Source organism: Onychomys torridus, chromosome 19 (genome assembly GCF_903995425.1).
Source record: "Onychomys torridus chromosome 19, mOncTor1.1, whole genome shotgun sequence".
Classification (NCBI taxonomy): Eukaryota; Metazoa; Chordata; class Mammalia; order Rodentia; family Cricetidae; genus Onychomys; species Onychomys torridus.
In genome coordinates, this window is record NC_050461.1 from 11495786 (window position 1) to 11514095 (window position 18310).

Genomic DNA, 18310 nt, shown 5'->3' on the forward strand with positions numbered 1-18310 from the left:
TAGAGACCATGCTGGGCAGGGCTTCCATGCCTGATTCTTAAGTCCCTCGGGTGAACAGATTCTCCCTTGCTTTGCCAAGGGGAAAGACATAACTGTCAGGATTCTAAGTCTGTGCCCCTTGACAGAGTAATTTCACTTCTAAGAATTTCCTCTCCAGAGAAGTAAGTGTGCACATCGTGCCAAATGAAGTCTATAAAGAGAAGCGATGCAGCAAAGTCTCAAGACAGAATGGCTCTGCATTTAAACAGTGTTGTGGATCTGGACAATGGGCACTCCATCTTTTCACAAATAATGGGGAAGTGCCAGGCGAGTTGAAGTGGAAACAGCTCCAACTGTTTTATTAGGTTTAAAAACCCTAAAAGAAGTCATTGTGCCACATGGCTCTCTGTGACGTAAGACCGTACATGTGCGTGTCATCTCCAGGAGACTAGAATGGTGGTTATCTCTGGGAAGGGACCAAGTGGGACTCACTTCCCAGAACAGCCTGCCCCCTTTCTAATTTGTACTGAGTGTGTATCTACTGGTCAGACTCTCTCTGTTAGAAATGTAGACTCCACCGCTGCCCTGGTGTTCACAAAGATGAAGAACCAGTGCCAACCGTGACTCCCACTCCACCTCCAGGAGACTGTGAACTCCTTAGATACAAAAAACCAGTAACAGAGGGCCCACTGGGGCTGGCTTGAGCTGCAACCCGAGGCTAGGTACCAAACAACTACCACAGAGATTGACTGCCACAGTGAACAGCCACAGTGCGGCACATGGCGGGGTTCACAGGCCCTCTGCTCCGACTCCAAAGACAGCAGCCCTTCTTTTGGGAGTCCGGCTCGCCCACTTTGGGCCGAGAGCTGCACTTGCTGTGTTTCCAGCTCTTGTGTTTGGATTCCCTCTTCTTTTTTCTTTTGTGAGAGAGGGTCTCACTGTGTATCCGTGGCTGCCCTGGAACAACTCTACGTAGACCAGGCTGGGCTTGCTATGGCCCTCTGCCTCCTGCGTGCAGGTATCAAGTGTGGGGTCTTTGTTTTAAATTATTGTTTTTTTTTCATGTGTGTGAGTGTTTTGCCTGTCTATATGTTTGGCGCCACATCTGTGCCTGGTGGTACTGGAGGTCAGAAGAGGACATTGGATCCCCTGGAACTAGAGTTACAGGTGATGATGAGCCACCACGCAGGTACTGGGAACTGAACCTGGGTCCTCTATACAGGCAGCAGCCTCTCATCACTGAGCCATCTCTGCAGCCCTCTCCATCCTCCTCATCTGTCAGCTTCTCCATCTCTCCCCAAACCTCTAGCTCCCCTTTTCCCTCCCAGGTCTGAGGCTGTTATCCTCTACCCTCCCACACCCCCAGCAGGACTGGCTTTGGGACAAGATCTTCTCCAGCAGCCAAAGATCCTCCCTGAGGCTGTGTGCCCCTGGTTTACCGTTCACGGAATTGCTCACACTCCTCGCTCCTGCCTTTCTCAGTACACAGCCCAGCCAGTCTCCTTGGGCTGCCATCAGCTCTGCTCAGATCCTTTCCAAACATCCGTTTCCTCCTGTGTCTCATACCTTTACTCACAGAGTCTCAGAAAGGGGCCCCTTAGCCTTCACAGCCCCTTTACGATCCCACCAGGACCTCTGGTCATCCTGGCCTCCCTTCTTGCATGTCCCTCAGTCACACAGCTTCCTTCCCCTTCCTGTTTGAGAAGCAAGTCTCCCTCAGGACAGAAGGGAAAGGACCTCCTGGCCTGCTCACAGTTCACTGTAGCTCTGACTTACAGGTGTCCTTGGCCTGAATCAACATGTATTTCTCAGGTGTGAGGTACATACAGAACTTAACTGCTTCTGGATGCAGACTTCTGGATTTTGATTGCTTCCCTACCAGCTGTGTAATTAAATGTTAGGACCATGACAGAGTCACTTAACCCCTCCAGGCCTCATTTGACTCATCTACAAAAAGGAAGGAACTCTGTCCTATAGGGGTGTTATGAGGCCAAAAAGGTACAGCATGCCCAATGCAGAGCCTGGTCCACATCCAATTCTTAAGTTATTTTTAAGCCAGCAAGAGACTTGGCTTTGGAATAGTTTTTCTAGATGCCATGCCTGCAGGTGTACCAGCTACTAAAAGTGTCACCCGAAACCTAATGTATGGAGATGGTAGCTGTGTGACCAGCAAGTGTGTGTGTGTGTGTGTGTGTGTGTGTGTGTAGGGGACTCCACCACGTTTGATTGACACCTGGTCCTGGGCCGCAGGCAGGGTGAGAGGGGCCATTCTGCTGTTCTTAATGGCACACATTAAAGAGCTTTGCCAAGGCCACACCAGAGGCTCTTCCAGCAGTTTCCACAAACCATCGAGATCCAGGGCTGGCAAATTTTCCCAACAAAGGACCACATAGCACATCCTTTCTGCTTCATGGTTCATATGTTGTCTTCCTTGTATTTCACTGTGGGGTGTGTATGTGTGTGTGTGTGTGTGTGTGTGTGTGTGTGTGTGTGTGTGCAGAGGTGTGTGTGCCAGGTGTGTACCAATGGAAGAGAGAGAAGTTGTTTTTATTTTACTCCCCTGAGGCAGAGTCTCCCACTGAACCTAGGCTGACTGGCAGGTGAGGTTGTAGGATCCACCAGTCTCTGACCCCCAGCACTGGGTTACAGGCATGCACAGCCATGCACATCTTTTCCCATGGGTTCTGGGGACTTGAACTCCGGTCCTCATGCTTACACAGCAAGGCTCTTACCCACTCAGTCATCTCCTACAGCCTCACAACTTTTGTTGTTGTTGTTGTTGTTGTTGTTGTTTTAACAACCCTTTAAAAATGATAGGGACTGGAGAGATGGCTCAGTGGTTAGGCATGTACACAGCTCTTGCAGGCCAGCTTCCACGCTGGATGGCTTAGAACAACCGGTAACTGCAGGCCTAGAGGGATGGTGCCTCTGGCCACCACAGGCAACTGCACTCACATGCACACACCCTCCCGACACACAACTAAAAAATCAATAAAAAGAAAAACAGTTTTTAATTAATATAAAGATGATTCTTAGCACTCTGCTAGTACAGAAAGACCTCCTGGGCTACCTTTGGCCTGAGGGCTACAGTTCACCGACTGCTGATAAAGCTTATGCTGATGTAGCAAAATGCAAATGTAATCAAATGGATCTAGTTAAGAAACGTTGCCCTCTCTTACCTGTCTCCTATTAATGTTTACTGAATGGTTGTTATATGTAAAATAGTTACAAGGATTTTTCTGCAAAGTAACTCACTTAGTTCTCACTGCGAGCTAAGTGGATGGGTGCTGTTGTTGATTTTATTTTATAATGGGGAAACTGAGGTACAGAAAGGTTAAAGAACTTCCTCAAGGTCCGATGGCCAGAGCAGTTCAGCCTCAGAGCCTGTGCGCTGAGCAGTCTCCACTGACGGAGGGCAGGCAGCCGCCGGGAACCACTAGCAACTCTGGGATAATTCAGTTCCAGAGCCTTCACCTTGACCTGGAGGGACCTGGACGACACCTCCGGTGTTCGGTCAGGCACCACAGGGGGAAGCCTGGGTGTTTTCCCCTCATGCCATTACCATGGAGGGTGCGTCCAGACTGCAGAGGCATCTTGATTTGAAAAAAAAAAAAAAAAGGACCTGATTGGATCTCATTAAATTTTAATCATAAACTGAATTCAAAATAAATTGAAACCTGGATGACAGAGCACACACAAAGGGTGGTGATGAATGGCATGCAGCTGGGAAGGAGGCAGCTTCCAGGGGACATCTATGGGGCAAGGACGGATGGGATGGAATGAAAGTGTTGTGTCCCTGGAGGAAGACAAATAGCGAGGAACGGAGGAAGGGCAGGAGTGAGCAGCTTGAGTAATTAACAAATGCCCTAGCAGCTCCTAAATAATCAAGACGAGCTGATCACCAACTGATTGGATTGGGGTTCGGTCTTGGGGAGCCCAGCCTGGCCTTGAAATCCTGATCCTCCGGCCTCCACCTCCTAAGTGCTGAGGTTACAGGCACTCACCACTCTATCAGGCTGGATATTTTTAAAATATGTATGTGTGTAAGTTCGTTTGTGTGGGGGGTACATGTGTGTGTGCGTGTGGAGGCCAAGGCCTCCCTCAGTGGCAGGGTCCGACACCACGTACCTTCTTCGGTCACTCTCCACCTTATGTATGGAGGCAGGATCTCTCCCGCCTCGACTTCGTGGGTAGTGTGGCTGGTCACCTGACTCTGGGGGTTCTCTGTCTCCGTCGCCCGAACACTGGGATTCTAGGTGGGCTGCCACACCCACTTGGCTCTTACGTGGGTCCTGGGGATCTGACTCCAGTCCTGAATTTCTTTAGTTATTTTTTTAAATACTGTTTGGGTTACTGATAGGGTTGAAAAGTCCTAGAGATTTATAGCATGGATATTTCAGGCGGCCATAATAAACAAATATATACATGTGAAGTTGGGAGGATCCTAAAATCTAATTTGGATCAGACACTTGCAATTACAGAGTCTCGAGGTATTTTTTACTCTCTAGAGAATAATTTAAATTTTCTTTGTACATTTATTTATTTTTTTGTGTGGTGTGTTGCCATGGCACCCATGCACAGGTCAGAAGACAATTGGGCAGGAGACTCTTCTTCCTTTTCCACCTTGCCAATCGATCCCAGGGATCAAACCCAGGCTGTCAGCTTGGTGGCAAGCACCTTTACGAGCTGAGCCATCTTGCCAGCCCCAAAAGAGTAATTTTTTTTTTTTTTAGTGCCTCTAAAAATCACAGATCTTTAGAAATATCTGTAAACTCATGAATTTCTTTGTCTACTGTCAAAATGTATGCAAATTACCAAGAAGGTTGGTTTGTACAGTGGAAGCTTGGTTTGGGGTGAACCAGTCAGCTCAGATTCAAACTCCAGTGAGCAAACCTTCCAAGCTTACTTGCAGAATTTCCCTGAGAGAGAAGTTGTTCCATTAGGGTTTGCCAGAGGCTCTGAGGCAGTGTGAGCTGTGGAGACAAGGGGACATTGCTGGACTTTGCACAGGAAGACTCATATCGGGCTGAGGGCAGTCATTACGCTCTGCTCTGACTTGCGGAAGTGGCCTTGGGGACTCCAGGGCTGAGTTGCTTTGTGGGGTGGAAGGAGACTTCTGGGAACAGACTGCCTACCACTTTGAGAGCTGCTAATAAAAACATTTAGAGAAACAACCTCAGGGCAGCTCAGGAGCTTTTGTTGCCATTGTTTGCTTACTCTGTTAGTTTTTGCTTGCTTCACAGAAGGTGGTCTTTCTGAAGCTCCTATCTGTGACTCCTAATTCAGTTCAGGTCACAGACTGAAGAGGTGGGGCAGGAAGGACGAGAAGGGAATGGCTATTGCCACGGGAGAAGGACCCGGTAATCTACACGTGTCACAGGTGCAGGAGGGGTCAATGGGATTGTTGCAGGACGAAGGCGGGAATGTGCAGGGTGGGCCATGCCCAGGATGTCTAGGCAGACAACTCAGGAAAAGTTCCGAGATGGGAGTGGGACCTGCTTCCCCTTGGAGAGGAAAGGAAGAGTGTGGAAGGCCGGGCCCAGGAGCCAAGTTCCCTTCACCACTCAGGGACTTGCCAAGACTCCTTGTAGACTAGGTCCGCTGGGCACAAGAGGAGGACAGGCTGGGGAAGGCCTCCCACCCATCCAAACAGCTTGATCTCAGCAGTGACATCAGGGAATCAAGCCAAAGTGGCCTCGTGCTGAGGATGCCACATGCATGGAAGTCCACCCGTTCTCAGATGGTTTATGGCCTGTGGCCTCCTAGAAGGTCTGTGTGCACACCTGCATGCACGCATGTACACCAGCAGAGTGAGCAGAGCTCTGAGGTGGGAGCACACATGGGCTCCAGGAGACATGCTGGGTAGGAGACAAGGTCTGTTCGAGAGGGAGAAGAAACCCTGTGTTTCATGAACTAAAAATATCTGGGTGACAAAGCATTGAGGGGAAACAGGAGAGGCCTGGGAGACAGCTTCTAGATTCCAACCATCGGCTGCTCCTTGTGGAGAGCCAGCTGGACTGTTTTGATAGGGAAATAGGATCAAATATGAGAGGTCATTTAGTTGGATGGGAAAGGCACTGGAACTGGGCTGTGCCTCCCTCTGTGCCCTTTCCTTATAGCAGTTGCCTACAGTTTATATATATATATATGTTTTTAAAGGTTAATCTAAAACCGCCTGCAGCAGAAAATGATTTGAATTCAGGACCTATCTGAGATTTCCATTCTGCCACGTGTAAAACATTGATTTAATTTAGACAAACCACTCCACCATCATCTATCTTGCTGAATGCCTGCTAAACGATGCCCGGGAATATGACTTTCTCCTCTTCTTTTAATTTTAATTTTCAGTGTATTTGAAAGTCACTAATGCCTTCTTCCTTGGAGGTGCGGGCTTGAACACTTTGTCTTGGTACCTCTGAGAATCCCTGAGTGAGGAAGCTTTCCCTCCAGCAGCCTGTCCAGACTTCACTCCTGCTTAGCCAGCCCTGCGCAGGGAACACAGCCCAATGGCTGCATCACCCATCCATCTCCTCACACTTGTGGAATGACTGGGAAGAACAGCACCAGCTTAAGAAGAGCTGTGGTGGAGCCCTGACCCATCAAAGCAAGGTGGGCAGCCACACAGAGCTGTTGCCCTGGTTTAGAAGATAACGCTTCAGATTTAAAATAAGAATCAGGTACTCGCCACAAGCAAAATGTGTTAGAAGTCTGGTACCCTTATTCCAGATTACAGAGAACCATCTAAAAACACTACAGAGCCTATACTAGAGCCTTATACCCCAGAGAGAGTTTAGCAATACCCAAAGCCCCAAATCTGCTGTCCCCTCAGCCAGAACCCGTTGGGACTCTACTGTCAGTAATTTCTCAAAAGAAACAGTAATAATTTTTTTTAAAGCAGTGGTTTGGAAAAGGTTAAGGACCGGGTGGATCTGCCATCTAATAATGACTCTAATCGTAGTCACCAGCCTTACATGGTGTTAGGATGTGTTTCACTGGTCCCTTTCCCCTCCCATTAAAGGCCCACACACTGACGGCTGGAGCCAGGAGTGCCTTCCTGCTCCAGCTCCTGGCCTCTGAAGCAGGATCCGCTGCCAACCCTGGAGCCGGCCTTGACTCTCAGCAAACACATGGGACATGAGCTAAATTCAAGAAATCCCATTTCCCCCTATGTGGTTAAGGCCAAAAATGATGGCTGGATTCTAGGCAGCCCTCCTGCAGAGCTGCAGCTGACACCCCCACCCCCAGCCCACCACAAGCTGCGTGCCCTGACAGTTGCTCTACCTTCAGCCTGGAAAGCAGATGAGGGAAACAAAAAACTTTTTCAAAGTTTATGTGCGAGGAGCCTGAGTACCTCTATGTGTTTGATGGCATGCCAGGTTCCGGGGGCTGGAAAAATGTAAGAAGCAAAGACCTTCCTAATGGACTAGTAGCGGAGGTAAAATTTATATGTGTAATAATCAGTAAACAAAACATGTCTTCTAAGACCACCCATTACGGTACCCTTCTGGGACTGCCCTGGCCTTGTTTTGTTAGAAAGGAATTTAGACATAACCATGTTAGTGTACACACACACACACACACACACACACACACACACACACACACACCGCGGATGAAGAAATCCAGGCTTCTGGGAGCCAAAGAGAATTGCCTAAGAGATGGACCCACACAAAGTGGAGGGAGAACTTGGAACCAAGTTTTCTGACCTCTTTTGAAATTATTAATTTGGTCTCTTTTCACTCACTTCCTAGTCTAATAGGCCACCATGAACTAGGAAGTCACAAGAAGGCGGCTTCTAAGATCAAGCTTTTCTCCCCTGGTGTCCCCCAGCACTGTCCAGACCCAGCAATTGCCTGGCTAAGGAGAATGGAGGGGGGTGGGGGGCTGTGTCGAGCACTTCCTGACCCAAGAACGTGATGTTGACTTTTTTTTTTCCCACCCAGCATAAAACCAGGATAGAGAAAAACTGGGAGTTGGCCTTCCCACTCTGTCACTGACGAGTCTGGGGCTGGAAGCCAATTACTTAATCCTTGCCACCGCGGCTCCCTCCTCGGAGAAAGTTCGATTTGTTTAAAAGACAGGCTCTTGCTACTAGTCCAGGCGAGTCCTGAACTCGCCATGGGTAGCTTGATTTCTTGCGTTGGAAACTCGAGGAGACACTAGGAGTAGCTGGTCCTAGCGTGCTCCTCTCAGTAAAGAGTTAACCTCAGCTCGGCCTGCCTGAAACTCTAAACCAGAGCCGCCTTTCCTCCTGGAGCTCGGCTGGAGTCTCAGCTCAGAGCTGGTCTCCAGATGAACGAGGTAAAGGTGGAGACAGGGCGGAGGAAAGTAAGGCCCGAACATTCTGGCAAAGCAGAAGGCAGTGGCCTGGAAAGCCCGTCATGGTTAAGGAGGTCGAAGCAGGGACCAGTGAGAGCACTCACCTCCGCTCGCCACTGACAGGCAGGCCCGGGGGGTGGTCGCTGGCTCTGCTCTGGGGCTCCACCTTGCTCAGACCTCCCTCGCCCTCTCCAGGTCCAGGTAAGCGGTGGAGCAGGCTGTGAAGCAGGAAGTGGATGTTGTATGCAAATCTCTACGGAGAGGAAGCTGCTGCTCCGCAGGCTCCCCGTGGGCAGTGAATCAACGGCTGAGAAGTCTCTCTATTTCTTAAAACAGAAACCTCCTTCATTTACCAGAGAGAGTCAGCAACCAATTAGGCGCCGTCCTGATTTTACCATCCAGATAAGAAACTGTGAGGAATGCCCCGGCCTCGGGGGTGACTGCGGTGCCTGAGAAGGTGTCTCCGGGAGATTGAACTTGAGTGTTCAGACTGTGTATTCATTAGCAGCTTCAAATGAGGACACTGGGGCCTGATGATGGGAAGGAGTATGAAGCAAGAGTTTTTTACTGTGTCCTTTAACTACCTAAAACACATGTGCTGCCCATAACTAAGGAGCAAGGATTCACTGCCTATACAGCTCTGTGCAGGAGTGTATGAACACACACACACACACACACACACACACACACACACACACACACACCCCTCTGGCTTCTCATTTCACAATCTTAAGTGTCTTTCTTCCTTTTCCTCTGTTTATTCAGTTGCCTACAGAATTTATTGCACACAGGGGGATCCGAGAGGCAGGATGCTGCTGCTGCAGCAATGTGTTTGGATAATATAAATCCAGGTGATTTCCTGTGCACTGGAGGGTGGTGGGAGCCAGTCCAGGTGTGAACTCAGTCATGTCACAGGGCAGCAAGGCTCTTCACTGCACACCAGCTGCTGGACTCGACCACCTGTAGAAGGTGTCTCAGACTGAACCAGCCCTGGAATCTGTCTGTCTTCCCACTCTCATGGAGGGGACAAGACCTAGAAGACTCCCAACCAGGTTATACCAGGTCTACCCAAGTTGCTCCACATATCATATGCAAAGGGAATGAGGCTCGTTTTTTTCAGAGCTGAGGACCGAACCCAGGGCCTTGTACTTGCTAGGCAAGCGCTCTATCACTGAGCTAAATCCCCAACCCCTAGAGGCTCATTTTTTAAACAATCATAATAAAGGTGGTATGCGCACACTGTGGTGTGTTTTTACAATGAAGTGCTATGTAGATGTTAAAATAATAAATATGTGGATTTGTTATTTGTAAAAATTAACATGGAAAAGAGGCTCTGAGAAATTATTTAATGAAACATTATTTTTGATAATACATATGATCACACACACACACACACACACACACACACACACACACACAGATGTTTACGTGTCCCCAGCATCTAGGCCATTGCCTGTGACATTGTAGACAATCACTCTATACATGTTGAATGATCAAGTCAGAAATGCTTGAAGCTGGACCTCCTCATTACACAGGCCTGTTATTCCCAGACTGATTCCCTCAGCCTTGAATTTTCTGCTTCAAAAACTATTATCCAGTCTTTTGAGGAGGTGAGGGAAGACAACATTCTTTGTGGAATGGCTGAAACCAAGAGAACTGGAGGGGAGGGGGTAGCTATCAGCGTTAGATCAGGACAGGAAAGGAGAGAAGCATGGCATGGGAGGAGGGAAGAGACAGAATGGGGAGCAAGAGAGAGGAAGACATTTTCATTTCGTGTAGCTGTCCTTAAATGGGCTGGGTAGACCTCAGAAGTGCTTCTAGAAAGTTCCTCCTTTTGGAACTCTTTCCATGAGGAGAGTTCCGACAGCCTTTTCTTCCAGTTAAGAGCTGTGACCCGAGGGCCTGTGGGAAAGGCACCAAGCGCTGAAGCTCTGCATGCAGTGGCTGGGCCCCCTCCTCTCTGAATCCACCCTGAGCTTGGGGAACGGGATAATGGCTCCTTGCTCACAGCCTCTGCTGGGCCCCTCCTGGAAAGCAACTCAAGGATGTAAACTGTTTATAGAGAGTCTCCTGGACTGAGAAACTTCTGTCTGAGCATGCTAAGGTTTGACTGAAATACGGATGACAGAGGGCATGCCTGAGGTCTGGGACATAAACACCTCCCGTTCCTGGATGCTTCCCACTGCCATCCAGATGCCCATGTGTAGCCTCCCAGGGAGCAGTTTTCCCCGAAGACCTTTGTACACCTTTAATCTCGAGAGCAGTCCTGTGAGGTGCAGTGGCTGTCATTCCCATTGTACCTTCGAGGAGCGCAGGCTCAGAGACATCTAGTAACTTCTTGGAGGGTACATGGCTAATTTGTGGAACAGTCAAACTCACACTGTCTCACTTCCAGGTTGCCTCTTTCCGCCCTTGGCTGCTCAGCTCTGGCCTGTGTTTCCTACAAGTCTAAGTGGAGCTTAAGTAGTTCACCGTCTTTACACAACTCTTGACAATTCTCAAGAGGGGAAGGAAGGAAGCAATAAACAGGCAGGGCCCTGACTGTGCCTGTCACGCCGAAGTAAAAAATACCAGACCATGTGGAGTCAAGGTACGGGCCAATCATCTCCCTTCTAGTAGAGGATTTACGTGTGCCAGGCTTAAGGCTGCTGTGGGGTGTTCTGTATGTCAAATGTGTTGCTCTGATTGGTTAAAATAAATAAAGTACTGATTGGCCAGTAGCCAGGCAGGAAGGATAAGGTAGGCGGGACAAGAAAGAGGAGAAGGTGGGGAACAGGAAGGCTGAGGATAGACTGCCAGCCGCGGCCATGACAAGATGTAAGGTACTGGTAAGCCACGAGCCATGTGGCAAAATATAGATTAATAGAAATGGGCTACATATAAGAGTAAGAGCTAGACAATGGTAGGCCTGAGCTAATGGCCAAGCAGTTTAAATAATATAAATGGCCGTATGATTATTTCATACGTGGGTTATGGGACCGCGGGGGCTTGGTGGCACCTGGAGAGAAGCTCTCTAACTACATAAGGGTTTCTGTGTCTTTGTTAGTTAGGACATGGTTGCATCTCTATTGCTGTGAGAATATACCATCTTAGAAAAGAAAGTGTTTAATCTGGGCTTACTGTTCCAGAGGGTTAGAATCCATTGGGGTTAAGCAAAGCTATGTTGGCAGGAACATCTGGGGGCTTACATCTTGATGAGCAAGTAGAAAGCAAAGAGAGAGAGAGGAGGAGGAGAGGGAGAGAAAGAGAGAGAGAAGGAGGAGTAAAAGGAGGAGAGAGAGAAGGAAGAAGAGGAGAAGAAGAGAGGAGAAGGAGAAGAAGAAGAAGAAGAAGAAAAAGAAGAAGAAGAAGAAAAGAAGAAGAGGAGGAGGAGGAGGAGGAAGAAGAAGAAGACAGAGACATAGACAGAGACTGGGAATCATACAAGTCGTTTGAAATTTCAAAGCCCACCCCCAGTTATAAACTTCCTCCAACAAGGCCACACTTCCTAAGCATTCCCAAACAGTTCCGTGACTGGGGGGGCCAAGAATTTAAACACACGAATCTACAGGGCTGTTTTCATTTAAACCACCACAGGGTTGCTGTAAGAGAATGCCAGAGAGTGGATGGCTTAAACTACAAGCTTTTATTGCTTAAAAGTTAGCAGGCTAGAAGTCCAAAATCAAGCCATTAGAAGATTGTGTATGGGTGGAAAGCCTGCTTCCTGTCCTTTTTGATCTGTCCTCATAAGGCGGAGGAGCACTGGAGTGCTCTCTGGTCCCTTTTACAGGGGTGCGAATCCCATCCATGAGATCTTGCTGCGACAACTTAGTTGCCTCTCAAAGGCCCTATCTCCTAGTGCCATTATATGAAGTAGGTGTGAGATTTCAGCACATGCATTTGAGGGATAATGGACATAAGAACACAGTTTATAACACTTGGTAATTTTGCACACACTCAGATAAAGGCAGTTTCCTCACTTCCAAAAAACTAAACCACGCCGTGGTACCTACTGCTCAGCATTAATCTAGGGAAGAAAGGGGAAAGAAAAGACTGATTTTCCCATTTTTAAAGTTCCAATTATAATCACGAGAGAGCAGAATGAACTATATTGATCCATCAGATATAAAGGGAGATAGGCACCATCATGCTCTCCTCTGAGAACGGCCCTGTTCAAAGGGTCCTGAACATCAATTGTGGGCTGGATGACTCCCCACAGAGGAGTGGCCATTCCTCCAGTCTCTGTCCGGCCCTGAATATTCACCCCGTTTCCCAACCCTCAGTCAGCACTGGCCTTAGTCCTGACATGTATCGGGTAGTGCACGTACAAGCAGAGACGTCTCAACACTTTCTTGGGTCTCCTTCAGATGGACAGGTGTCAGCAATGCAGCAGTTCCAACTGATGAGCCATTAGACAAGGCGGAGAGCCTGCTGCACACGAGTCTCTCCACTGCACACAATTCTCCCCACTGCACACAAAGTCTCCCCACTGCACACTGAGTCTCTCCACTGCACACGATTCTCCCCACTGCACACTGAGTCTCAAAACTGCACACTGAGTCTCTCCACTGCACACTGAGCCTCTCCACTGCACATGAGTCTCTCCACTGCATGCTCAGGCTCTCCACTATACACGATTCTTCCCACTGCAAACAAAGTCTCTCTACTGCACACTGAATCTCTCCACTGCACAATGAGTCTCTTTACTACACAAGAATCTCTCCACTGCACAATGAGTTTCTCCACTGCACACAATTCTCTCCACTGCACACTGAGTCACTTCACTACACAAGAATCTCTCCACTGCACACTGAGTCTCTCCACTGCATGCTCAGGCTCTTCACTGTACATGATTCTCCCCACTGCACACAAAGTCTCCCCACTGCACACTGAGTCTCTCCACTACACAAGAATCTCTCCACTGCACACTGAGTCTCTCCACTGCACACTGAGTCTCTCCACTGCACACTGAGTCTCTTCACTGCACAAGAGTCTCCTGCTCTGCTTACCTGCTTCAGTTTAGAGAGGAAGCAGCACAGGCCTAGCCTCACCTCCACCATCCCAACCTGGCCCTGGTTCTGGTTGCTACCTGTCCAGATGGCCCTTTCCTTTGGGCGGCATCCTCTTTGGGCATGTTTCCCGTCTTGTTGGTAGGCTGGATCAGGACCTTCAGAAGCTAAAAGAGGTCTAAAGCAGAAGGGTGAGTCTCAGCCTTTCTCCCTAAGAGGTCTGCATGATTTGAATGTACCCTTCCCCAAGTCATATCCTGAGACTGAGCTGTCAAAGCGAGAATGTTAGGAAGTGACAGGTGTTGTGGGCAGAGCTCTGGTGAATGAGATTGGTGACCTAAAAAGAAGTGTGCTCTTTTGCCTTTTCACTATCTGAGGAGACAGTAAAGGCACTACCTGTGAGGGAGGAGCCCTCAGTAGACATGAGATCTTCTGGAACCCAATTCTTGGATTCCCCAGCCTCCTGAACTCTGACAAAGAAATGTCTGTTGTTTATACATTTCTCAGTCTAGAACAGCCCCGTTTAGCCCACAAAATCTACATCCCAAACTCCTAAATTCTTAACCACAGAATACCAAGCCCTGTAAATACTAGTTTTTCCTATGCATACATATCTGTGGTTGTTTAACTTATAAATTTGACACAGTAAGAGATTAACCGTGACTAATAATAAGATAGAAGTTATAACTCTATAGTGTCATAAAATTATCAACATCATTACTTTTGTTCTTTGATGTTGTTGTTAAGTAAAACAAAGGCGGCTGGATGTGATGGCATGAATGGGAACCATGCCTCATGTATGTGAACATTTGGTTTAGAACTTGAGCTGCTGTTTGGGGAAGTGGTGGGATCTTTGGGGTGCAATGTGTGGCTTTTGGAAGCAGGTCCTTGGGATCAGGCTTTTGAGAGTGACAGCCTTCCTCATTTCCCTCCCCACCACCTCTGTGCTTCTGAATCTGCCACAAAACCATGAACCACTGCTGAGCATTCCAGCCACCATGCTTCTTCACCATGGTGGTTTTTCCCTAAATAATCATCTCTTCTTTCAGATGCTTCTATCGGGTATTTTTAGTGTGAAGAGAAGGTATCCACATATTCTCCACACTATACCACAGGAATCTGAGAGCCAGGCTCCTACGTGACTAATGGGCATGTTGACTACTCAGCAAGGGATGCTGAGCAAGGGATGTTGGAGCAAGGGATGCTGAGCAAGGGATGTTGGAGCAAGGGATGCTGAGCAAGGGATGCTGACAAAGAGGTGAGTCACAGGTAGATGGGACAGGCAGACCAGCACCTCACCAGACTGTTCAGATGAGGCACAGGTGTACTTTTTAAAATTACATGTATTTATTTTGTTTATGTGTGTTGGGGGCACACATGTACTATAACATGTATGTGGAAGTCGAAGGACAGATCTTGGGAGCTGGTACTTTCCCTTCATCATGTGGGTTCAGGTGATCAAACTCAGGTCATCAAGCTTGGCAGCAAGCTCCTTTACCCACTGAGCCCTCTCACAAGCCCCTGATGCACCATTTAAAATGGAAGAATTGTTTGTTTCTGGAAATTTCCATTTCATGTTTTCAGGCTATATTTGATGCACATAACTGCAGGTGACTGAAACCCAGATAAGAGGGATTGCTGCAGTTTGTTACAGATGCAGGTGCACATGAAGATTAGCCTCCCTCCCCTACAAAGTTCAGATTTATTCATCTTCTCTTACTAGGGGGATACTGGGAACAGCAGATTTGTCAAGCTACAAAATAGCCTGTTAAACCCTTACCCAAGGCAACGGGTGCCTTTTACCAAACATTTGCATACTTGAAGGGGAGCATCCTAAAACTGTGGGAAAGCCAAAGATTACCTGCTCCTGGGCAGCTTCCTGTGGTTCCCTGGACCTGAAGTTTGGGGCAGTGTCTCTTGAGTAAGCCCTACACACGAGGCTTCCTGTTCAAACCACAAAATTATTAGCAGTTAACCTTCAGGATGCACTTAGAGCGTTGGGGCTCTGCTCACCGGTGCAGTGCTCGCCTGGCGCCTGAGGCTCCTAGTCCAGGCCAGCACCAAGAACGGATGAGAGGTTTCAGAAGCTGATTAAGTACCAGCCCTGTTCTAAGCACGTTGCCTGCCTTACAGGTGGGGTGTCAGACCCCTCACCCCCCCCCCCCCCCCCCCCCGTGTGAGGTGGGCTCTGTGATGGATTCTCTGTGATGATGAGATCCAGAGTGTTCCAGAGAGCAGCTCTCCGGAAGAAGATAGCGAAGAGGTCCCAGGTTCTGCTTCCTAAGGAGGCTGAGTACGGCTGGCAGGGTCAGAGGAGGGAAGCACACTGGAAAAGAAGCAGAGGGAGGGTGATTGGATGGCACGGAGCCCAGTAGAGGAGGAGTTGCGGCAAGGCAGCATGGCTTTTGTGGAGATGCTCGACCCTGAGAGATCCCTGTGGGGATCTCTAACACCCTTGGGTGTGTGACCCATTGTGTAAATCCTGGCATCCGGCCCTGTATTTTTCCCAGTCTTATTTAGTTAGAGCCACACAATTGTTTGGCTTCTGGATATGCCCACAGGCAGCTTTGTTTAGTTCACATAAAGAGTTAGGATGAGGCCTGGCAGAGTGACAGACATATGCTTGCAATCCTAGCACCTGGGAGGTGGAGGCAGGAGGATCAGGAATTCAAAGTCAGCCTTGGTTCCACGGTGAGCTCAAGGCTAGCCTGGGTACATGAGACATTGCCTCTCCCCCCAAAACGAACAACAACAACAACAACCCACAATTTAAAAATAACAAAAATTAGTATGGTTACTTGTGAAATTTGGAATTCTTGTACACTGTTGGTGAGGAAGTAAAACAATATAGCGCTGTGGGCTATAGCCTAGAAGTTTCTGAAGTTACCATATGATCCAGCAATTGTGTGTGTGTTCAGTGTGTGTGTCCAGAGGAACTGGAAACTCACCTTTGAGCAGGTATCCCCACACAGCAGCACCGTGACAATTACTAATGTGGTACACACACATGAACCTGAGGACACCTGCTCGGCACACAAGCCAGCCGCAGAAAGACAAATGTGGTATGAACTACTTACATGAGGGGCCTAGAGTAGTCTCTTCGGGTGGAAAGAGCTTTGGGGACATATTGCTGTGGTGACGGTCACAGAACTAAAAGATGACCCTCAGTGCTGTGAACTACACCCCTAAACATGGCTAGATAGAGAATTTCCTTGTGTGTATTTCACCACTACTAAAAAAGAAATCCCAAAGCAGCCTTCGAGGTTCTCATTAAGGTGCAGGAAGCTCAGTAGCTTGCTGAGTTATACATTAAAACCCCAACCCACTGCCTGTGTGCCACCATCTCCTGGGCACCTGGCTGGACAGTTCCCACTTGGAGAAGCCCAGGACACCAGGCATGTGCCAGTGCCACAAAGACTGGTCTTGGGCAGCCCTGGTCTCTCTTTTCTGTGCCCTTCCTCCAATACTTGATTTTTCTGGTGCTCATATTTCCTCCCCCGCCCTTCCCTCATCAAAAGATGCTGAGTGGGGGAGGGGGCACCCGATCACTCATTTATACAAAGCCATGGCATGCATGTGAATCAACGGACTGCCTCTCCAAGGGGTGCTTGCATTTTAAGCCTCATTGCCTCCTATGAAATGAAAGGCTTTGTTTCATACTGTAGGACTTTCAGGCATCAGGGAGCAAGAGGGGAGGACTCAGGGGAAGCTGTGGCAGGTAGGGCAACCATAACCCAAGAAATGCAGAACTTAAATGGCAGAAGCTTTAGGCTGTGTTCGAGGGAGGTGTCTTTAATGGACAGGCCAACCTGCAGGGCTCCAAAGAGATGAGAAGGGTGAGGTAGGGGAGCCGAATGGCCAGGCAGTTCACGTGAAACCCTCCCGATCACTCGAGCAAGCCTTGACTCCTGATTCCCACACTCCAGACACTGGTTTGTCATCAGAACTAGTCACACCCAGGAAGAAGAATGCAGGGGGCTGATTTCCTCGGGGTATCATTTTCCTGACAGCTCTCCGGTCCTGCTCTCTGCTTGCTGCATTGTAAAATTCCAAGCAGCTGGGCTTGGCAGCTGCGCATCTCTGTCCACAGAGCCTGAGCAGTGATTTTTTTTTTTTTTTTTAATGCATGGCTGGCATAGGATGCCATGCCATGTATAAGACATATCATGTGTATGTACATGCATGTCTTTCAGGTGCTGCTGACTCAAGACAGTAGAGTAGTCCTAGGGAGTAGAGGTGACGCTGTGCCAACAGCAGGCAGGTTCCCAGCTCATAGCTGACATAGGGTTCCTGGTTCAGACCACACACTACCTCCTGCCTGCATATGACCTTGGGGAGTTTGACACTGTCACACCTCTGTTTCTCACTCTGTGCAATGGGTAAGAAATGAGGTATCTGGGTCATGGGTCACCCAGCTACAAATACAGCAGCCTGACTGTCACCTTTGTGAGACATGAATGAGGCTTCTTTCTAGCTCACAGCTTCCTGAGGAGGGGCAGGCAGTGTAGCCGGAAGTCCCCCCCCACCAACCTCTCACGCCCTCCTTGCCAGCACAGACTACATATGTGTACCCAGAAGCCCTTGAGGCTGTGATGATAGTAAACGAAATGCCCTGTGTGCTCTGTCTGGTGTTTCACTCAATAAAGATTAGCTACTGTCACCCTAATAAATATGAAATAAATGCACAGCTCAGCTAGCATACCTGAATCTGATCTGAGTCAATACTCTTAAGAGAAACAACTCAACTCACAACAGTAGATAATACTAAAATATTCATGCATAGCAATGAGATGAATTTTTATGCTAATCATTGACTAAGGATTTCTTGAATGTCAGAGAATTTAATACCAATCAGAGAGGATTGAGTGCGGATGAGGATACAGCTGAGGAGAAGCCAAGTGTGGAAGTGCTAGGTCGCTTTGTTGAGGCCCATTAAGAGAGAGCTACTTCCTCCTGGTCAAAAGAATTGAATCTGAGTTCCCTCTTCTCTCTCTCTCTCTCTCTCTCTCTCTCTCTCTCTCTCT

General features: G+C 48.5%; 1 protein-coding gene and 1 long non-coding RNA gene across 2 annotated transcripts in view; one reads left to right on the forward strand and one right to left on the reverse strand.

Annotated features, from left to right (window-relative positions):
* Traf3ip2 (TRAF3 interacting protein 2) overlaps positions 1-8767 on the reverse strand; it is a 41518-nt gene extending 32751 nt beyond the window's left edge. Inside the window, 1 exon segment of the mRNA XM_036168638.1 lies at positions 8403-8767. The gene's annotated coding sequence lies outside the window, so the exon portion shown is untranslated.
* On the forward strand, positions 965-10029 carry LOC118570255. Its single transcript, XR_004943169.1, has 3 exons — positions 965-997; positions 6328-6588; positions 8494-10029. It is a non-coding gene; the product is annotated as an uncharacterized LOC118570255 (long non-coding RNA).
* The last annotated feature ends 8281 nt before the right edge of the window (positions 10030-18310 follow it).